General features: G+C 37.5%; 1 long non-coding RNA gene across 1 annotated transcript; it reads left to right on the forward strand.

The window, feature by feature from the left end:
• Positions 1–1,044: 1,044 nt before the first annotated feature.
• LOC136313205 (uncharacterized) lies at positions 1,045–22,731 on the forward strand. The gene is made up of 3 exons (XR_010727109.1): positions 1,045–1,116; positions 2,509–2,581; positions 22,599–22,731. It is a non-coding gene; the product is annotated as an uncharacterized lncRNA (long non-coding RNA).
• Positions 22,732–24,111: the final 1,380 nt, after the last annotated feature.

The following is a 24,111-nucleotide window of genomic DNA, read 5'->3' on the forward strand; positions in this document are numbered from 1 at the left end:
CTTCAGTACTTGCTCCAGTTCACACCATTGTTGGTGCTCAGTATACAGCTCATCCTGGAGCTTTTGACCTCCTCACTCAGCTTCTTGCACAGAGCTCTTGGTTTCTTCTCACAGGATTGTAAAAAACACTCAGCCCATGGTCACCCACCAGGAGAGCCACCAGGAATAGCCACTCTTCTTTTCTACTCCTCAAGGGTATCTCGGTGGCTCCATACCAATCTGCTCTGAATCCTTCCCACTATACTAGATGTAATGCCAGTGGCCAAGGCCAGGCAGGTCCACACTGAATTTGAGCAGACAGAAGAAAAACTGTGGAGCGGGAAAGAGTTGGGCCATTCGATTTAATAAAGTCCCACAATGGCAGACAAGCACACAGGCAGGGGAAACCACCTCTCAGGCAAACAAAGAGCAAAATGGACCCTCACAGTGGTGGCAGGCTATCTGTGCACTGCAGTCCCCTTGAGCACAAGCACCCCTAGCCTTATATAAGCCATACACACATGGCACTGCCATGTGCTCATGCACTAATCAGGCAAAAAGCTTGCAGTCTGTAAACATCAAGCAAGCCGAACACAGCTTCCCCACAGGGTACAGCTTTCCAAACTATTGAGTATGGCAGTTGGCTAAAGTAGTGTGAGCCTGCAGTTTAGCCCAGTGAAAGGGGAAGGATTGCTTGGCCCCACAAATGTTCTATTGGAAGAGTTGAGAGATGGGACATTGGCCGAGGACTCTGCACAATGCACACAGGGCAACATGTTCTTGTTAGTGAGTACAGGGAGGAATGACCATAGGCAACTCCACAAGTCTATTAGAAGAAACAATGCCTGTAACAAACTCCACACTCATTGTGTATATTCTGGACTCTTGTGTCAGCCAAAACATGGAAGGTTAGAATAAAATGTCCTTAGAAGCCAAAAACAAATAGCTCTTTCAAAACTCACATGTCACAGGGTTAAAAAGTGTTTTATTAGTGGTTATTAGAATTATTTACTCAAGAGGGACTTGGCTATTTTGAGATTGGTTTTATAAGCTCACTGAGGGAATAGAAATAAGCTTCCTGGACCTGGCTTTGGAGCTGGTGCCTAATTTTCATGAGGAAGAGACAGATTGCCTAAAGTATGGGATAGGGAGAAATTTGATGTTCCTACAGAGGGAACAGGCAGGAGCAAGAAAGATTGACTGTCATGGGATGGGGCAATTAAGGGCTCTGGAGCTGAGAGCAGATTCTGCATCGGATAGTTTATGTTTGAGTTTGTTTTTATATAACATTTTGGGTTGGATGATGTAAACTATCTTAGCCATCTTCTCTATACAATTGCTCCTGTTTGGGATGTGTGAATTGGGGAATGATAAGGGGAAGTGGGAGAGCCTGACAATGAGCTGTACCTATGCAATTGATAAGAGGTGCTTTTTGCCAGAAATCTCTAGGAATGACAAGTTGTTTGAGTGTGTGTGTGTCTGTGTTTGACCAACACAGGAGCAGTGGCGCCTAAAAACCCTTTAGGGAAGTGGTTTTTGAAGTATGAATCTTCAACTAGCAGTATCAGCATCACCTGGATCTTGTTGGAAATGCGAATTATTGGGCTTCATCCTAGACCTACTGTATCAGAATCTCTGGGTATGGGATCCAGAAACCTGTGTTGTAACAAGCCCATCTCATGTAATGGTTTTGAATTGTTTTAAATGTTTCTGGATTAAAATGTCTAACATTTTATTAATGGCTTTTGCTTTCATAGTTTAAGAAATATTGGTCTGAGGTTTTTTTAATTTTAGTATTGTTTGTTTGTATGATGTTTTCTTTTGGTACCAAGGTAATGTTGGCTTCACATAATCAATTAAAAAGTGTTCTCTCCTAATTTTGGATGAGTTTATGGAGAATTATTAGTGATTATCCTGTAAATGTTTAATAGGATTTGCTGATGAAGACTTCTGGGGTTGAGCATTTCTTTGTGGGAAGTTTTTTTCATTATTATTTTAATCTATTTGTTATATGATTTTAGATTTTCATTGCTACATGGGTCAGTTTTAGCATTTTGTGTCTTTGTTGAAACTTGTCCATGTTTTTCTAATTTATTTTTATACAGTTATTCAGAATACTTTGTAGTCATTTTTATTTCTGCAAGGATTATAGTAATAGCTCCTCTTTCATTCATTTTTAAATTAAATTTTATCGAGTTGATATGATTAATAAGATCATATAGGTTTCAAGTGTACAATTCTATTATATATCATCTATATGTTTTATTGTATTTTAATACACTGCTAACAAAAATTAGGGGATATTTTATAGCTTCATATTTATTTTTGAAATATTCCCTAATTTTTGTGAGCAGTATAATTTGCATTTTTATTCTAATTTTCTTTCTTTTACAAGTTAGCTAAAAATTTATTAATTTTGTTTACTCTTTGGAAGAACCAAATTTTGGTTTTATTTTCTTTGTTTTCAAATCCTCTACTTTATTAGTTCTCACTCTAATTTTTTTTTCTTTTTTTTGTATTTTTCTGAAGCTGGAGATGGGGAGAGACAGTCAGACAGACTCCGGCATGCGCCCGACGGGGATCCACCCGGCACACCCACCAGGTGGGGTGCTCTGCCCACCAGGGGACAATGCTCTGCCCCTCCGGGGCATTGCTCTGCCGCGACCAGAGCCACTGTAGCGCCTGGGGCAGAGGCCAAGGAGCCATCCCCAGCGCCCGAGCCAATGGAGCCTTGGCTGCGGGAGGGGAAGAGAGAGACAGAGAGGAAGGAGGGGGGGTGGAGAAGCAAATGGGCGCTTCTCCTATGTGCCCTGGCCAGGAATCGAACACTGGTCCCCCGCACGCCAGGCCGATGCTCTACCACTGAGCCAACCGGCCAGGGCCCCCACTCTAATTTTTATTATCCCTCTTATCTGTTTGTTTTAGATTTAATTATTTGTACTTTTTTTCCTAATGTCTTAAGGTGGAACATTACATTATTTATTTGATCTATTTATTTATTTATTTATTGTAAGAGAGGCACTGAGAGAGAAGCAGAGAGGCAAGGGATGGGAACATCGAGCTGTTCTTGTATCTGCTCTGACCAGGGATTGAGCTGGCAACCTCTGCACTTCAGTACAAAGCTCCAACTAACCAAGCTATCCAACCAGGACTTTTTAAAAATTTTATAACTTATTGATTAATTTTAAGAGAGACAGAGAGAAGAAGGAAGAGAGAGGAGATGGGGAAGGGATGCATTTGTTGTTCCATTCAGTTGTGCATTCATTGGTTGCTTCCCACGTGGCTTTGACTAGGGATCAAGCCCGCAACTTGGTTGTTTTGGGATGACTTTCTTTCTTTTTTTTAATTTATTTATTAAATTAAATGCAGTGACATTGATAAATCAGGGTACATATGTTGAGAGAAAACATCTCTAGATTATTTTGACATTTAATTGTGCTGTATACCCCTCCCCCAAAGTTAAATTGTCTTCTGTAACCTTCTATCTGGTTTTCTTTGTGCCCCTCCCCTCCCCCAACCCCTCTCTCCTTCTTCAACCTACCCCCCCTCCCCCAACCCCCACTCCCCACCCCTGTTGCCATCACATTCTTGTTCATGTCTCTGAGTCTCATTTTTATGTCCCTTCTATGTATGAATTCATATAGTTCTTAGTTTTTTTCAGATTTACTTATTTCACTCCGTATAATGTTATCAAGGTCCATCCATGTTATTGTAAAGGATCCGATGTCATCATTTCTTATGGCTGAGTAGTACTCCATAGTATATATGTACCAAAGCTTTTTAATCCACTCGTCCTCTGACGGACACTTGGGTTGTTTCCCGATATTTGCTATTGTGAACAATGCTGCCACAAACATGGGGGTGCATTTCTTCTTCTGGAACCATTCTATGGTGTCCTTGGGGTATATTCCTAAAAGTGGGATAGCTGGGTCAAAAGGCAGTTCGATTTTCAGATTTTTGAGGAATCTCCATACTGTTTTCCACAGAGGCTGCACCAGTCTGCATTCCCACCAGCAGTGCAGGAGGGTCCCCTTTTCTCCACATCCTCGCCAGCACTTATTCTGTGTTGTTTTGTTGATGAGCGCCATTCTGACTAGTGTGAGGTGATATCTCATTGGGGTTTTAATTTGCATTTCTCTAATGATTAGTGATGTTGGGCATTTTTTCACATGCCTGTTGGCCATCTGTATGTCCTCTTTGGAGAAGTGTCTATTCATCTCTTTTGCCCATTTTTGGATTGGATTGTTTGTCTTCCTGGTGTTGAGATTTACGAGTTCTTTATAAATTTTGGTTATTAACCCCTTATCAGACGTATTGTCAAATATGTTCTCCCATTGTGTAGTTTGTATTTTTATTCTGTTCTTGTTGTCTTTAGCTGTGCAAATATTTTTAGTTTGATATAGTCCCATTTGTTTATCCTGTCTTTTATTTCACTTCCCCATGGAGATAAATCATCAAATATATTGCTCCGAGAGATGTCGGAGAGCTTACTGCCTATGTTTTCTTCAAAGATGCTTATGGTTTCATGGCCTACATTTAAGTCTTTTATCCATTTTGAGTTTATTTTTGTGAGTGGTGTAAGCTGGTGATCTAGTTTCATTTTTTTGCAGGTAGCTGTCCAATTTTCCCAACACCATTTGTTAAAGAGGCTGTCTTTACTCCATTGTATTTCCTTGCCTCCTTTGTCAAATATCAGTTGTCCATAGAACTGTGGGTTTATTTCTGGGTTCTCTGTTCTGTTCCATTGATCTATATGCCTGTTCTTATGCCAGTACCAGGCTGTTTTGAGTACAATGGCCTTGTAGTATAACTTGATATCAGGGAGTGTGATACCTCCCCCTTTATTCTTCTTTTTTAAGATTGCTGAGGCTATTCGTGTTCTCTTTTGGTTCCATATAAATTTTTGGAATATGTGTTCTATATCTTTGAAGTATGTCATTGGTATTTTAATTGGTATTGCATTGAACTTATAGATTGCTTTGGGTAATATAGACATTTTAATGATGTTTATTCTTCCTAACCATGAGCACGGTATATGCTTCCACTTGTTTGTATCTTCCTTGATTTCTTTTATCAATGCTTTGTAATTTTCCGAGTACAAGTCTTTAGTCTCCTTGGTTAAGTTTATTCTTAGGTACTTTATTTTTTTGGTTGTAATTGTGAAGGGGATTGTTTCCTTAATTTCTCTTACTGACTGTTCATTGTTGGTGTATAAAAATGCCTCTGATTTCTGAGTATTGATTTTATATCCTGCCACTTTGCTGAATTCATTTATCAGGTCCAGTAGATTTTTGACTGAGACTTTAGGGTTTTCTATATACAATATCATATCATCTGCAAATAATGATAGTTTTACTTCTTCTTTTCCAACTTGAATGCCTTTTATTTCTTCTTCTTGTCTGATAGCTGTGGCTAGGACTTCCAGGACCATGTTAAATAAGAGTGGTGAAAGGGGGCTCCCCTGCCTTGTTCCTGATCTTAAGGGTATTGCTTTTAATTTTTTCCCATTGAGTATGATGTTGGCTGTGGGTTTGTCATAGATGGCTTTTATCATGTTGAGGTATGTTCCCTGTATTCCCACTTTGCTGAGAGTTATGATCATGAATGGGTGCTGGATTTTATCAAATGCTTTTTCTGCATCTATTGAAATTATCATATGGTTTTTCTCCTTCTTTTTGTTTATGTGATGAATCACATTGATTGATTTGCAAATATTGTACCATCCTTGCCTCCCCAGAATAAATCCCACTTGATCATGGTGTACGATTTTTTCCATATATTGTTGGATCTGGTTTGCTAATATTTTGTTGAGGATTTTAGCATCTATATTCATCATTGATATTGGCCTATAATTTTCTTTCTTTGTGTTGTCTTTGCCTGGTTTTGTAATCAGAATTATGCTCGCCTCATAAAAGGAGCTTGGAAGTCTTCCTTCCTCTTGAATTTTTTGAAATAGTTTGAGAAGGATAGGAGTTAGTTCTTTGAATAGCAGGTAGAATTCTGTTGTGAAGCCATCAGGCCCAGGACTTTTCTTTGTTGGGAGTTTTTTGATAACTGTTTCAATCTCTTTTGTTGTAATCGGTCTGTTTAGGTTTTCTTGATTCTTCCAGATTGATTTTTGGAAGATTGTATGTTTCAAGGAATTTGTCCATTTCATCTAGGTTGTCTAGTTTTTTGGCATACAGTTCTTCATAGCATTTTCTTATAATATTTTGTATTTCTGTTATGTCAGTTATTTCTCCTCTCTCATTTCTAATTTTATTTATTTGAGTCCTCTCTCTGTTTTTCTTGGTGAGTCTAGTTAAAGGTTCATCAATCTTGTTTACCTTTTCAAAGAACCAGCTCCTAGTTTCATTGATCTTTTGTATTGTTTCTTTAGCCTCTATGTCATTTATTTCTGCTCTGATCTTTATTATTTCCTTCCTTCTACTACATTTGGGCTTTACTTGTTGTTCTTTTTCTAATTCTTTTAGATGCAGGGTTAAGTTGTTTATTTGAGCTTTTTCTAGCTTCTGAAAGTGTGCCTGTAGTGCTATGAACTTCCCTCTCAGCATTGCTTTTGCTGTGTCCCATAAATTTTGAGTTGTTGTATGCTCATTGTCATTCATTTCTAGAAATTTTTTTATTTCTTCTTTGATCTCATTCTTAATCCATTCATTATTTAACAACCTGCTATTTAGTTTCCATGTGTTTGAGAATTTTTGAGCTTTTCTGTTGTGGTTCATTTCTAGTTTCATGCCGTTGTGATCAGAGAAAGTGCTTGATACGATTTAAGTCTTCTTAAATTTGTTGAGAGCACTTTTGCGCCCTAACATGTGGTCTATCCTGGAGAATGTACCATGAGCACTTGAAAAGAATGTATATTCTGCTGCTTTAGGGTGAAAGGTTCTGAAGATATCTATTAAATCGAGTTGATCTAGTGTTTCCAATAAGTCTGCTGTTTCTTTGTTAATTTTCTTTCTTGAGGATCTATCTAGTGATGTTAGTGGGGTATTGAAATCCCCTACTATTATAGTATTGCTGTTGATCTCGCCCTTTAAATCCATCAAAGTCTGCTTTATATATTTAGGTGCTCCTATATTAGGTGCATAGATATTTATAATAGTTATATCTTCCTGTTGGATTACTACCTTTATCATTATATAGTGGCCTTCTTTATCTCTTACTATATCCTTGGTTTTAAAGTCCAATCTGTCTGATATAAGTATTGCTACCCCAGCTTTTTTTTTTTTCTGTTTGCATGAAACGTTTTTTTCTATCCTTTTACCTTCAATCTATGTGTGTCTTTTGTTCTAAGGTGTGTCTCTTGTAGACAACATACGTATGGGTCCTGTTTCCTTATCCACGCAGCTACCCTATGTCTTTTGATTGGATCATTTAATCCATTTACATTTAAGGTTATTATTGATATGTAGTTGTTTATTGCCATTTTCTTCTTTAAGGGTGTATTCCTTTTTTGCTATATTCTTTTCCCACTTTGATCTGTTTACAACAGGCCCCTTAACATTTTCTGCAGCATTGGTTTGGTTGTAATGAATTCCTTGAGTTGTTTTTTCTCTGGGAAGCTTTTTATTTCTCCTTCAATTTTAAATGATAGCCTTGCTGGATAAAGTAGTCTTGGTTGTAGGTTCTTGTTCTGCATTACTTTGAATATTTCTTCCTATTCCCTTCTGGCCTGAAGTGTTTCTGTTGAGAAGTTGGATGTCATCCTTATGGGGGCTCCTTTGTAGGTGATAACTCTTTTTTCTCTTGCAGCTTTTAATATTTTCTGTTTATTGCTTAGCTTTGGTATTTTAATTATGATGTGTCTTGGTGTAGGTTTCTTTGGGTATCTCTTTAATGGAGTCCTCTGTACTTCTTGGACTTGTGAGAGTTTCTCTTGCATTAATTTAGGGAAGTTTTCAACTATGATATGATTGAACAAAGTCTCTATCCCTTGCTCTTTTTCTTCTTCTTCAGGAACCCCTATGATGCGGATGTTATTTCTCTTCATGTTGTCACAGAGCTCTCTAAGAGTTTCCTCTGACTTTTTGAGTCTCTTTTCTCTTTTCTTCTCTGCTTTCATGCCTTCGTTCCAGTTGTCTTCCAACTTGCTGATTCGATCCTCCGCTCTATCCTGTCTTTAGTTCCTTCCATTGTGGTCTTCATTTCTGATATTGTATTTGTCATCTCCGACTGATTCTTTTTTATACTTGCTATTTCTTTATTTAGGTATTCATAATGACCATCCATTGTTGTTCTAAGATCCCTAAGCATCCTTACAATCATTATTTTGAACTCCGCATCTGGAAGTTTGATTATTTTCATATCACTCAGTTCATCTCCTGAAGGTATCTCTTGTGGTTTCATTTGGATTGCACTTCTTTGTCTTCTCATTGTCTGTTTTTGGGTGTTTTAGTTCTAGGGTTGGTTGAGTCTAGGCTTGGTGTTGTCTCCCTCCAGTTTTCAGTTGTGTTATTTCTAGGTCTTCTTGGGTTGGTATCAGCTCTTATCTGTAATCCACTTTTGGATTTGGGCAGCTTTGAAGTCTTGATTTGTTTATTTTCTTAACAGGTGATAGTCTTGTTTACTGATCTCAGCAAGGGGCTTCCTTAAACTGTATCTAGGAATGCAGTGGGTGTAACCTGAGACTCTGAAGGCCTCTTTAGCCAGCTAGACTCACTGGGGGCAGGGTGTTTTCTCAGCTTCAGTAGGGGGAGGTGTATCTCAGATCTCCATGGAGACCTGAGTTACTGCCACTCCTCCCCACTTCTTGTTTTCAGCTGTGTCTTGTTGAGCTGATTGGAGCTAGAGAGATATCCGGAGGTCTCTGATCCAGAAGCACTTCAGCTCTGTTTTGTGAAAGGTTCAGTCCCTCCCCCAGCTATGGCCACCTCCAGCGCGGATGAGTCAGCCCTTTTAACTCCTCTCCTGCATTCATCATCCCCTCACAGCCTGTCCCTTTCCCTGTCCTCTCTACCTGGGAGATAAGCTGGTCCTTTCAACGCACCTCACTCCCTGGTCGCCAGGCAAGTGGCTGTGAGCAGTAGTTTCTGCTCCCCTCCCTCCGAGATCCTCTCTGGGCTCTCAGCCCCACCCCCCCTCCATTCCGGCAAGCAGAGGAGGTTCTGGGGCTCCCTACCAGGACTCCTGTGATTTCCTCTTTGCTCCTTGGTTTTTGAGAGCCGTTCTTGCAGTTCCAAGTTGGTTTTTCATGCTGATTTTTCCTAAATTGATTTGTATTCCAGTTTGGTGGTGAGAGCTGGGCATCTGTGCATCAGCCTACTCCGCTGCCATCTTTTTCTCTCTCGGGATGACTTTCTAACTGACTGAATTAACTGGCCCCATGGTTAGGGTTGCTATATTTAGTAGATAATAACACAGAATACTCAGTTAAATTTGAATTTCAGATAAGCAACAATTTTTAAAATTATAAGTACATCTCATACAAATATTGTTTCATGGTGTGAGATGGCACACAGGAGCATTTGCACCTTTACTGAATAAAATTCAGATTTCTGAAGTAAATTAGTTAATATAATTTAAATTAATTAATATAATTCAGAAGCAGTTTAGAAAATACCCTGAGGTCAGTTCAAGAAATGACCCAGTGAAGAACTGTCAACCAAGCAGTCCCAGGAATTCTACTCAGATTATAGTTGGCAACAAGGGAGATCCCCCATCAAATTAGCATAAGAAGTGCTGAAACATGCTTTCATAACATGAAACAGGGTAAGTAGATGGAAGAATATAAAAAGGAGGGCTATGATGGCCTTTAAATCCAGAGACATTCTGTGAGTGAAAGACTGTGATGATAACATCCTTATAGTATTAAAATAAGAAATATAGTAAATATACATCATGTAGCTCAGCATTAAAATGCATATTACATTAATAATATGAAGACTAATATTTGCTTTTGAACTTTGCATCACCAAAATGTGAGAGAAAATTACACTTGAACAAAATGTCTAAATAGCTCAGTTAGTTGGAGAGTTGTCTTGAAGCACAGAGATTGCTGGTTTGATCCCCTATCAGGGCACACACAAAAAAATAAAAACAAAAACAAAAGAACAAAATGTAAATGTCATTGATCTTTGTGAAAGTAAAACTAAAGCTAAAGATCCTAATTTACAAATTCTTCAATTTAATGAATATCAAAGTTTGTGGAAAGAAACATGAACTATAAATTATGTAAGTATACAACAGTGGAAATTAAAGGATTAGGAAGATAAAAACAACAATTACTAAATAAGAGGAAGAAGAAGAATGTATGAGTTGCAAATGAACCAACCTTCTACTCATTGTAGGGAAGTAAGTGGGAAAAATCTAAATTTGCAAGGAAAAAGAAGTGGTTCAGATTTTGTATTTAAATGTTTTGTTGCTTAAATGTTGTATTTAGTCTATGGTGATAAGTGTCCAGTTTCAGTAAGAGGATTTTTTTTGTCCCAGGAAATGCAGATATAAAACCTAAAAGTGTAATTAGCAGCAGAAAGGTTGGAGAAGACTGGGATTCGAAACACCATTGAACTAGCTATGAGTTTAGAACAATTTTCTTTCCAGTGTCCACCAATCTGGACCCAGCACAGCCTAAAACCCAGAAGTGGAGCTCAGTACAAAGAAAACCCCTCCAGTTCTGTCATGACAGATAGAAGAGGAGGTCCCAATGCCCAGAGAGAATGAAGGGAAGCTTTTTCTTCTGTATTTCCTTTATCCTCTAGTCTCTCATATCCCAGACCACAAGCACCTAAATATAGGTATATATGGATATTAAACATCTCAATTGGAGAAGTGGAGTTATGATCACAAAAAGGTGGAATAAGCCTATGTTGATTTTGTTTTTCTTCCAACTTGTCCTGTAGTAACTTGACCCTGAATGCCAGGGCAGTTGCAAGAATTATGCAGCAGAGCAGAATTTAGCCAGTGTTCTGGGAAAATAACTGATTGGGGGAGCTCGAAGAAATTAAAGATACCAGGAGGATTGTGAAAAGGAAGAAGGCAACACCATCAATTCCTGTCCTCATTCCTGAGCAGAATGTTCATGGATCTGACCCTAAACAGCATACCATAGACTTTGAGATCTCAACTACAGATACAGGATAAACTGCATTATACATCCCAGACTAACCACTGAATGTTGCACTGTGGGACAGATCCAGTAGTAAAGACTTTGGAAATTGAATCGACATGGAAATTATAGCCTACAGAAAGCTGGGTAGAATTTGTATTCTTAACCTAACTCAATCTATTGCTTGGTGAAACAAATTTTAAAAACTTTCATAGGATTTAAATAACAACCAGAATCTCATAGCATAATATTCACAATGTACAGGATAAAACCTCAACTTACTTGGTATTTGAAAAATCAAAAAATTTCAGTTCATGAGGGAAAAAACATTTAACAAGCAGTAATACCAACATAGGCTTTAAAATGTTTCAAAAAGCGGATGCTTCCTGCTCCTCCCCCTTCTCTTTCTCTCTGTCTCTCTCTCTCACTCCTCTCTTTCTAAAAAATCAATAAATAAAATATTTAAGCCTGACCTGTGGTGGCGCAGTGGATAAAGCATTGACCTGGAATGCTGAAGTTGCCGGTTCAAAACCCTGGGCTTGCCTGGTCAAGGCACATATGGGAGTTGAAGCTTCCTGCTCCTCCCCACCTTCTCTCTCTCTCAATCTCTCTCTCTCCTCTGAAATGAATAAATAAATAAAAATAATTAAAAAATGTTTCAAAAAGCAATAGCAAAGACTGATAAAAAAATAGAAAGAAAAATGTATCAACAGAGAAATAGGTTATATAAAGAAATACATATTTCTATATATTGATACAAAGATGAAAAATATATGTATTTTATTAAACGGCAATGCTGGAATTGAGAAGTTTAACAAATAATATTGTTGAATGGGTTCAAAACAGAATGAGAATGACAGAAGAAAGTCAGTAAACCAGAAGAGAGATCAATAGAAATTATTCAATTCAAACAGCAGAAGAAAAAAAATTGGAAAAAAAATGAACAGAGCTTTAGGAACCTGTGAAACAATAACAAATGTTCTAAATTTTGTGTCTTCAGAGTCCCAGAAGGAGAGAAAAAGAATGTACTTCAAAAAAAATGTTTTAAAAAATAATGGTTAAATATTCTCTTAATTTGGTAAACAAAACAAAACAAAAGCTATAGGAAGCTCAGTAAACTATAATCAAGGTAAACCCCCCCAACCCTATGCTAACCACAGCATAACAAAACTATTGAAAATTAAACACAGAAAAAAATCTTGAAAGAAACAAGAAAAAGATTATAAGAAACAATAATTTGAATAAGGTGGATTTCTAATCACAAATCAGAGAAATGTTGAGGAAGTGACACAACATATTTAAAGTGCTGAAAGAAAAATTGTAAAGAAAGTGGCACAATATGTTTAAAGTGATGAAAGCAAAACACTGTTTATCCAAATTCTATATCCTGCAAAAACATCTTTCAGGAATAAAGGTGAAATAAAGACTTGGAAAGATGAAGGAAAATTAGGAGCATTTGTTGCCAGCCAATTTCCTCTATAGTAAGTTTTTTCCTCTCAGAAGGGAAATGATATTGGGGGAATCAACAAAAACTTAAATATCAGGAAAATATAGTAAAACACTTTTCTCCTCTATACTTCTTTAAAATATGCTAGATTGCTGAAAGCAAATAATAACATTGATGAAGTTTCCAATGTACATAGATGTAATACTTCAGATAACTGCCCAATAAAAGGTAGAGGAATAAGAAACTTGTATATTTGTAAGGTCTGTTCATAAAACCTGAAGATATAAAACATTGATCTTTGAAGTTTAATATGTTATTGTAACCCCCAGAACAAGCACTAAGACAGACAAATAAGACAAAATTATACAGTCAAAACACAGCAAATAAATGAAAATAGAATACTAAAAAATGTTTAAAAATCCTAAATAAATCAAGAATGTAAAAACAAAGAAATGACAAACAGAAGTCATGAACAGAAATTAAATGCAAAATGACAAACCTAAATCTAAACATATCAATAATTATATTAAATGTAAATGGTCTAAATACGTCAATTAAGAGGCAGATTGTCAGAATGGGCAAACACTTAACTCATTATATATTGCCTTTAATGATAATGATTTAGATAGAGTAAAACTAAAAGGATAAAGAATATATACCACACAGACACTAAACTAACACTGGAATGGCTATATTAATATCAAAGCAGACTTTAGAGGAAAGAAATTGCCAGGAATAAAGAGAGACATTGCATAGTGATAAAAGAATCAATTCTCCAAGAAGACATAAAATCATAAGTGTGTAAAACCTAAAATAGAGCTTCAAATTACATAAAGTAAAAGCTGGTAGAACCACAAGAAATAATAAACAAATCCACAATCTTCAACACTATTGGTACTTGGTGAAACTAATAGAAAATCAACAAGAATATAGAAGTGAATAACACCAACAATAGACACATTTTAGGGGAAAGTAGAAAATACTGTGAACTGAGCAAAATTAAAAATATCACATATAAAATTTGTGGAATCTAGATACAGGAGTGCTGCCAGCGAAATTTATAAAATTAAATGCTTATGTTGAAAAAGAAGAACAATTTCAAATAATTCATCTAAGCTTCCATTGTAATTCTCAAAAAAAGAAAAAAAATAAGTCCAAAGCATGTAGAAAACAAATAAAGGAAAGAACAGAAATCAATAAAATTTAAAACAGAAAAATAGTAGAGAAACATAAATAAAATTAAAAGCTGATTCTTTCAAAAAGATAACCCTCTAGGAAGATTGACCAAGACAAACAGAGAAAAGAGACAATTACAACCATTAAGAATAAAAAAGGACATCACTATAGACCCTGAAGACATTAAAAGAATAACACAAAAATATTATGAACTACTTTAAGCTCATAAATATGACAACTTAAAAAATGAACCAATTCCTTAAAAACTATAAATGACTAAAATTCACTCAAAATTAAATAGATAACCTCCATAAAACAAATCAACTTCATGATTAAAATTTTTTAAAAAAGAAACGTCCAGATCCAGATGTTTTCACTGGAAAATTCTTAAAAAGTTGACAGAAGTAACACCAATTTTACACAATCTCTTCCAGAAAATAGAAGAAAGGGGAACTCATTTTATGATGATGGGCAGAACTGACGTTTGTTTTTGGGGAGTGGGACAAACTAGAAATATATATGTATATAATATATTTTAAGCCATTTTATGTTTATGGTGGGGGAACAATTTAATTTCAATTATATGTGTACATTACTTTAACTACAATTATAATTAAATACAAGCTCCTTGGTTTTAGGCATCAGGTGACTCAGCTGTCATTTCCCTCTCTGAAATATGCTCTTTTTCTGCAACTGCAGAGTTTCCCCAGTGGACTTTCAATTGCAGGACAACTGACCTGGCTTATCTGAACTCTAATTATCGAACTTCCCCTAAGTGAAGTTTTTGGTCTACCCAAATGGGGTGAGTAGGGTATTTTTCCACAATCAGCCTCAGGAGAAAAATTAATGAGGTTCTCAGAAAAGAATGCACATTGAGGAAATACCCTTTGAGCTGACCGTGCCCATGAACTCCAATTCTGTTTGTGGTTACATATTTGCTGAGCACCCCGAGTGTGCCAGGGGACTTTTAGGGACAGAGAATGGGGAGTACTCTGTGTGTGCATGGGGGGGGTGAGTGTTATGACATTGTGGATTGTGAAACTGCGCTTGTTGGGAGTATAACTGACTTGCGCAAACATCCATTTGGGGTGGATGAGAAGGGCTGGGCCATGCTATGCAACCCATTTGGAAGAATTGTGAATGACATGGGGGCAAGATGGAGTCAAACTTCATGGACATAAGGAATCTCATGGTCCTTGCATAACCTTGGATGTAGCCCAGGAAAAAGGAATCAGAACCACATGAACTCTATGTGGTTCTGATTCCTTTTTCAAGGGGGAGAATTAGTTGGCAAAATCCTGGTCTCTGTCAGGAATGAGATGTTTTGAAAACCACTCTGAACAAAGTTTAAGCTAGATGTCTCTGGATGGATCTCAGTTTTATTTCATCCTAGTCTATGGCAGAAGCTTATCAGACATTTGGGGTGCTTAAATTGTCTATTTTTTTCTAATCATCTAAAATGTGTAGTGATAATAACAGTGGGATCTGGTTGGTTTTATATCTGGGATCTGATTTCTCCCACATCCGGTTCAAAGTCAGCCATTGGGCATGATCTGAGGCATCTCAGATTTCTTTTTGTGAGAACCCAACATCTGCTACCCCTACAAACAGTCCTGTGGAAAAGCTATAATATGATGACTGGATAGAAATCCTCTTATCTGCTGTGAGCCACTGCCTATACTGCTCATGGAACATTCAGATGAGGCAACATACAGAGTAGGAGAGGCAGGGCAAAGCTTTTTTCCGAAGGATATTTCTTGCCCAGACCCTGAAGTGGATGCAAGCAAAATCACATGTGATGAAAGTAGATGGTTTCTGACAGAGCAGCAAAGACCACAGAACCAACCACTCTCTTCTTCATGAAGCATAGACAGATAGGAATAAGAAAACAAGCAATTATAATAGCAAATGCATATGTTGTACTCACTTTGTGCCAGGTACTGTTGTGAGGGTGCTGTGTACATTAATCTATGCCTTTTGTAATTCTCATAACAACCCTATGAGTCAGGACTCAAATCTGGATGGGATGGCCCCAGAATCAGTGTATATAACCTCTGGTCCAAACTTCCTCTCTCCTTTTATAAAGCAGAGCCCATTGAGGTATATCCTGGCCCCTCTCAGCTAATGCCATGGTTTCTCTGTTGTATAGATTTATCACATGTCTCAACTCAAGCAGTGTGAGGGGTCTTTGGAGAACAATGTTCCTTCTTTTTAGTGAGAGGGGGGAGATAGAATGAGACAAGAAAGGAGAGAGATGAGAAGCATCAGCTCATAGTTGTGTCACTTAAGTTGTTTATTGATTGCTTCTCATATGTCCCTTGACCAGGGGGCTCCAGCTGAGCCAGTGAGCCCTTTCTCAAACCAGTGACCTTGAGCTCAAGCCAGCAACCTTTGGACTCAAGACAGTGACCATGGGGTCATGTCTATGCTTCTACCCTCAAGCTGGCAACCTGCGCTCAAGCCAGCAACCCTGCAGTCCAACCAGTGACATTGGGGTTTGAACCTGGGACCTCAGTATCCCAGTTTGATATTCTATCCACTGTGCCACCACCAGTCAAGCAACGATGTTCCTTCTTTCTTATGTGTCTCTGATGATGCTTAAGATTATAAATAAAACTTTAATTTCAAAAGACTTTTAACACCTTCATCTTATCCTCAAAGCTCTGAGTGAATACTTAACGAGTTACAAAATACACAAAGCAAAACTGAAAAAATTAAGAGAGTAACAGATAAATTCATAATAATAGTAGGGTACTTTTTAATACTGCACTCTCCAGTAATTGACAAAACAAAATGGCAAAATGATAGGGTATTTTGAACAACTTGGAAAACTCAACCAACACACTGGATTTACTGCACTTTCACAAGATACTACATTTAACAATTTCAGAATACATACTTTTTTTTTTTTTTACAAAGACAGAGAGAGAGTCAGAGAGAGGGATAGACAGACAGGAACAGAGAGAGATGAGAAGCATCAATCATCACTTTTTTGTTGCGACACCTTAGTTGTTCATTGATTGCTTTCTCATATGTGTCTTGACCGTGGGCCTTCAGCAGACTGAGTAACCCCTTGCTCAAGCCAGTGACCTTGGGTCCAAGCTGGTGAGCTTTGCTCAAACCAGATAAGCCTGTGCTCAAGCTTGTGACCTCGGGGTCTCAACCCTAGGTCCTCCGCATTCAAGTTCAATGCTCTATCCACTGCGCCACCACCTAGTCAGGCCAGAATACATACTTTTTAAAGTGCACATGAAACATTCATCAAAAGAAGACATATATTCATTCAACCATAATTATCAATAAATTCATGAAAATTGAAGTAATAAATATCTGATCACAAAAAAATAGATAGAAAAAAATAAAAAATCTCTAAATAGTATACAATTAAACAGCACACTTCTAAGTAACTTATGACTTGTAGAAATCACAAGGGAAATTAGAGAGTGTAATGAAAATACAACATACCAAAATGTTTGGAATGCAGAAACAGCAGTGACTAGAGGAAAATTTATAGCTTTAAATATTTTTGTTAGAATAAAAGGTATTTTTGTTAAAAAAGAAGAAGATACCTTAACAAGCTAGAAAAAGAAAAGTAGTAGAAGGGAGAAAATAATAAAATCAGAATAGATTAAAAGTAATTACATAATAAAGTAAATTAACACAGACAAAAGTTTTTCCTGTAATAAAATTAATGAAATTGGTAAACCTTGGTAAGACTGATATAAAAAAAGAAAAACACAATTACTAAATCAGGAATAATAAAAAAGACTATTACTATTATTCTAAAACATCAAAAGGAGAATAAGAGAATTTAATAAATATATAGGATTAAAATTACAACTTTAATGAAATAAACAAATTTTGAGAAAAATAAAACTTATCATAACTGACAAGAAATAAATATCTGAATATCTGAATATCCTTATATCTATTAAAGAAACGGAATTGCCTGACCGGTGGTGGTATAGTGGATTAAGTGTCTACCTGAAATGCTGAGGTCGCTGGTTTGAAACCCTGGGCTTGCCTGGTCAAGGTACATATGACAAGCAATCAACAAAAACTGAAGTAAAGCAAGTATGAGTTGCTACTTCTCACTCCCCTGCTCTTTCTCTGTAAAATCAGTAAATAAAATCTTAAAGTAAAAAAGAAAAGAGCCTGACCAGGCGATGATGCAGTGTATAGAGTGTTAGCCTGGGACACTGAGAACCTAGGCTTGAAACCCCAAAGTTTCCAGCTTGACTGCTGGCTCAATCATCTTGAGTGTGGTGTTGCTGGTTTGAACTTGGGACTATAGAAATGACCTCATGGTTGCTGGCTTGAGCCCAAAGGTTGCTGGCTTGAAGGCCAGGGTTGCTGGTTTGAGCCAAAGGTTATTGGCTACAGCAAGGGGTCTCTGGCTTGGCTGGAATCCCTTGGTCAAGGCACATATGAGAAAGCAACGAACAACTATGGTGCTGCAACTATGAGTTGATGCTTTTTCTCCCTTCCTGTCTCTCTGTCCCTGTTTCTTTCTCTTGAAAAAAAGGAAGAAAAGAAAAGATACTGCATTAATTAGCAAAAAATAAAAAAACTCCACAAAGTATTCTCCATATCTAAATAGAGTCACTAATAAATTCTATTAATTAAGACAAAAATAACAATTTTACATAAATTCTTTTAGAAAATGAATGTGAAAATACTTTTGAAATTTTGAGCCCAATATAACTCTGATACCAAATTAAAGATAGTACAAGTAAAGGGAATTATAATATCCTTTAAGAACAGATTTAACATTTTTAGTAAAATTGAACAGAATACCTAACTCCAACAACATATTGAAAAAGATAATCATTATTATCAAGTAAGGCTTATCTAGAAATGCAAATTGGTTTAATATTTAAAAGAAATCAGTTCCTGGTCAGGGCACACACAGGAGAAGTGACCATCTGCTTCTCCATGGCCTCCTCCTTCTCTCTCTCTCTTTCTCTCTTCCCCTCCTGAAGCCATGGCTTGAATGGTTCAAGCAAAGTTGATCCTGAGTGCTAACGATGGCTCTGTGGCCTCCATCTCAGGTGCTAAAATAGCTTGGTTGTCAAGCAACAGAGCTTCAGCCCAGCCAGTCAGAGCATTACCCCCTGGTGGGCTTGGTAGGTGGATCCCAGTGGGGCACATGCGGGAGTCTGTCTCTGCCTCCCTGCCTCTTGCTTTTAAAAAAAGAAGTCAGTATGATTCACCACATTAATAGAATAAAATAAAATACATATAATTATCCCAATAGATGCAAGCAAAAGATTTGACAGAATTTAAGACTCACTTATGATTTAGAAAATGAACTCACCTAAAACTAGAGATATAGGGACCTTCCTCCATATGGTACTTAATAGAGAGGCACACCTGCTGTCACCAGTTCTATTTTCCAGGCAGTAAGTCAATTTAAAAAAATACCAGAAAGAATAGAAAGGGAAGAAAAAAATATAACCATTCATTGTTACTCAGAGTAGGTAGGAAGTAGGTATTAAGAATTAGACAATTGGATGTGATCTTTATGGGGGCAATTTGGCAGTACAGTCATCCCTCACCATATCACAGTTCACTTTTTGTGGTCTCACTGTATCGCGGATTTTTTGCTATATCCTGGGATATTGCTGTAAATAGGTATTTTTATATGTTTTTTATTCTAGTTATTTTTGCAGTAAAATGAGCATTTTCTAGCCAGTCTCGATGTGACCTCCTCTGTGATCCTTGGTTATAGACTCCTCTTCATTTAGTCCAAAGTTGTTTTTTCAAGATGATTGTTCTTAAATTAAGTTGTAATCCAATTTGGTCCTGGGAGGTGGCAGTTGGAATGTCAGCCTACTCTGTTGCCATCTTGAAATCCTCTTGCAGATCAAGATTCTACTTTTAATAATTATTTCTAAAGATATACATTGCACATGTACAAAATAATGTATATATAAGGTTAAAATTGTAGCCTTTATTTTCTTGTTTTTTTTCTTTTGTTTTTAAACTAACAACCATTTGGAAACAACCTAAATATTCATCAGTGTGGGACTGGCTAAAAAATCTTATGAGATTTTATGTGATTGTAAAAAGAGTAAGAATAATAAGCACCTCAATATGTCTTCATATAAAACAATCTGAAACATATTTTTCATAGTAAAAATAAAAATCCAGTTGCAAAGTAGGAAATAGAATCTGACTCATTGCTCATGGATCTGTGCATATCTAATTCAGCTTCACTAAGGGGGGCCGAGGACTGCCCGCCTCAAGGTCCTCTGAGGTTCTTGCTAGAGACACATATTCCTTATCTTTGCCCCCTTTTGACCCTGCAGATATGTTGTGATACATGGCAAATATTTGAGGACTGATGAATAAATGAAAAAAAGCACACTTGCCCTTATTTCCATGTTGATCTGAAATGCTTCATTGCTCACAGTTGACCAAGAACTGTGCCTTCTGTGCTTCATGACTAACAAGTGCACAGGCAGTAGTGCCATTGGCCAAGGGCAAGATATACATGCTCAGTTCTATTTCTGACTCTGACTGTGGCATAGCAATGCATATATCCCAGGACTCCCAGTCAAGATGGCCATGTAGGTAAATGTGGTACTTGCCTCCTTACACAACCACATCAAAACTATGACTAGCTCTGGCCAGATAGCTCAGTTGGTTAGAGAATTGTCCTGAAGCGCAGAGGTTGCTGGTTTGATCCCCAGTCAGGGCACATAGAGAAACAGATTGAGGTTCCTGTCTCTGTCTCACTTTCTTCCTCTCTCTCTGAAATCAATAAAATAAACATTAAAAAAACAACAACACTACAGCTAAACTACAAAACAACCACCATTTAGAACTTCCTGAAATCTGGCAGAATGGAAGTCCTATAACTAGAAAATTAAAGAAGAAGCCACCCGAGACTGGTAGGAGGGGCAGAGACATGAAATAGTCTGGTCCCACACCTGTGTGTGGCAGATAAACATCAGGAGGGATATTTCAGCTGTAAGGTCACCACTGAGGAGCAACGGGTCTCAGCCCCACACTAGAACCCTCAGCCCAGGGCTCCAGAACTGGGAAGAGAAGTCCTGAGTCCTCTTGTAAGTTCCTTACTTTTTCACGAGGGATCTCATAGACCCTGCCAGGGGAGTGCAGGACAGTAGCCTGGCCCACTTCTGTTTCTCCATCCTCTTCTGTGGTCTCAAAAATCTCTTAACTTCTTGTTGCCTTGGCCTTCCCATCTGTGAAATGGGGATCACATTTCATTGCTGCATGTCTGTCTATTCACTGACATCTTGATGATTAATGATTAATTAGACCATGGAAGGGATATGTTGCACCCTTGGGCAGACTCGTTTATTGTGGAGCAGAGCCCATATTTCTTCTTCTGCTCAGACACTGACAAATAGTTTTTTTAAAAAGTAAAATGAGCCAAGGGAAAAATTTCCCAGAATTTTATTGCAAAACATTTAAAAACTACAAACTAACTTAAGCTAAAAACCTTTAATTTAGTTAACAATGTGAGATTACTATCTGAGATAACAGATTTCAGTTTGGAGCTGGTATAATTTTTAAGAGTTTAACCAGGCTTTTATTTATTCCCTAAATAAAATGGGTATTATACAGAGTGACATTTCAAATTACCTCTGTTTCCAAACACCTCTGGGGAATTAAGTTTTCGTCTTTTCTCTAGGGAGAGTCTAGAGAATAGTTTTAATAATTCTAAGCCAACTCTCAGCTTGTTATGACTTTTGAAAACATTAGGATTGAATGAATTTCTTTGACATACTGCTCTTAAAAGTTACAGCTCAGTATTGAGGACCCAGCTGTTGTTATCAATCTTTGAAAACATCATTGACAAATAGACATAAGAGTTGCATACTTGGTCATTGTTCTGTGTGAGGTTCGGTAAAGGGTGACTGTCTAAAGCTGGTTCAGGATCTCCAGGGGCAAGCATTTATGCAAACAGATTATTTTAATGCAAGGCACATGTGATTAGAATTCAGGGGGGAATTTCATACTCATAGGAGGTTTTAGTCTGAGAACATATCTTTGCATGTTTCTGATACTCTCTTAGAGGATTTTTTCATCCATTTAATACACTCGATGTGAGCATGTCCCTTTGCCAGGGTATGTAATGGGGCTGGGTTGTGAAGATCAACAGGAATGAGATTTATGACTCCAGTGCCTACAGGCAGAAAGGAGTAGGTGTAGCCTAGCTAAGGGGGACACTCCATCTCTGACCAGTGTTACACCAGAATAAGTGCCAGAAGTTCTTACAAGACATGATAGAAGTTTGGATTTCCATGTGAAACTTTTTAAAAAAAATATTGGTAATCAATTGCAAAACTATATTTTTTTGAACTCTGGGCATGGTGTTGGGCCAAATGAAACTAGTTAGTAATCTTTGCTTAAAGCTGCCTTCTGTCTCCATACTCTCTACTTCTGTCAACTGCTTCCATAATTACTCACTGACACACATCTGGCCTCTGTGTCCTAGGTAGGAATGTACCAGCAGCAGCTGAAAATGTGAAATCTCAATTGTGGTTCTTATTTGGTGACAATAGCTACCTCATTTCTCAAAGAAAGTGACTGTTATTAAAAGAAAAAGGTCTAATCTGAGTATTGCTTGAGGTGACCAAATTCAAAATAGATGTACTATTAGGTGGCCAGTTAAGCATTCTTCAGAAAAATCTTTTACTTATTCAGTCTTCCTTGCCCAGAAATCCAATACGCATTATTTAAACTCTCTATCTGTTGGTTATAAAATCTTTTAATTAAAAAGGGAAGTTTAGAGGACTATGAGAAGGCGGATTTCTATATAATTCTGTGTTATTTTTTCCTCTGTGAGAATAGTTCATAGAGAAGGCTGGAGAGGTCCAGGATCTCCCATCAGCAAATCATCAGTCCAGAATTAGATGGTCCTTTAAGTGCCACTCTGAGCTGCTGAAATAATCCTGGGCTCTCATCCTCTTTCAGTGACTGTTGTGGTCTCAGTGAGGCTGAAGTGGATAAATATGCCTGAGGACATTGGATACACCTGCTGCCACCTGCTTAAGTCAACGACTGGCCTGAACTATTCTCTTGATGTGGCAGAGAATAAAAATATGTAATGGTGTGATCAGGCTTAAAGAAGATCTTCCTCACTCTTGCATCTAGTTGGACATGCTGAATAGGATGACCTAGGAGGTTAGAGCCATCTTTCCTATAGCTCACAAGCTAATGTTAACAGTCAGTGGGTTTGAAGCACTCCACATATACATATCCCCAAAGGTTAATCTAAGTGAGGTGTAGACAAATGGAAGAAGGCAGTGGTGGGACCTCATTTGGGATTCAAAGACCAGTCTGTTCTAATTGAAAAAAACACATGGAGTCCTATAGTGTGACTGCTGATGTGTGTCTACATTTGGAGGGAATAATGGTCATTTCAAGATGGTGGCAGCCTAATGTTTGCTATTCTGTTGAGGACCCACATTAGCAGGAGGACCCCTTGTGAGTAACATCATCCCCTGCCCTGCAGAAAAAGTAGGAATGTATGAGTGTAGAAATATTTCAAAGCTGTGAATCACTCTTGGTGTAACTGAAACACAAGTGCACTTGCACCAGAGAACCACAGACCTGTTTGTCACCTTATTTTGTATTTCTCTATGATACGGGCATTCACTATACCCTGCTATAACTGACCGCACACACTGACAGAGACCCATGGGAGGAGAAACTGGGACTGTTTATCTTTAATGCATATATGGCTTAATGAGAGTGAATAGGGATTTACACAAACAGAAATCATTTATGGTTTAAAAAGACAGTTTCTCCAAGAAACTGATATTTATTCAAATGAACTATGGAAAAGTACTCACTTTCTGTGTTGCTCAGATATCTTCCTCCTTTCTGTTTTAGCAGCTAAAATTATTCTATGGAAAATGCAATAATAGTTACTATTTCATTGACCAAATACCTTTAGCTCCATTATGAGGAATCAACAAATTTAATCACAAAGCAGAGTATTAACTAAAAGTCTAGTTTTTATGTAAAGGCTTAATTTAAAGTTTCTTCATACTTAATACTTCTTATTTATTTTTATTTGGGTTAAATTAAAGAACATGGGTTTCAAGGACTTTGAAGAATGGATGGAGGGACAGAATATGGAAAGATAGGTACATATTTGTATATTTCTGAACATAATTTTAAGAACAGATGTCTAATCTTGGGTAAAAGCTCTTTCTTCAGGGGATTTTTAAGTCTTGTGGTTTCAATCTCTTGCATTCTACTGGACTATGTCCTCATAAGGTCTCAAGTTTCCCGGGCACATGCAGCTGCCCCAGCTCAGACTTAAACGGCAGCACTTATCCGTCAGGAGGAACAAAGGGCCATCCCTGCCCCCTTGTAGCCCTCCCATTAATAAAACACTCACCAAGAAAACAGTGCCAGAATGCAAACAAACAGTACTGACCATATCCTTGCTTCACTTCTAGTCTCTTGTGATCTTTGG

Source organism: Saccopteryx bilineata, chromosome 9 (genome assembly GCF_036850765.1).
Source record: "Saccopteryx bilineata isolate mSacBil1 chromosome 9, mSacBil1_pri_phased_curated, whole genome shotgun sequence".
NCBI classification, from domain to species: domain Eukaryota; kingdom Metazoa; phylum Chordata; class Mammalia; order Chiroptera; family Emballonuridae; genus Saccopteryx; species Saccopteryx bilineata.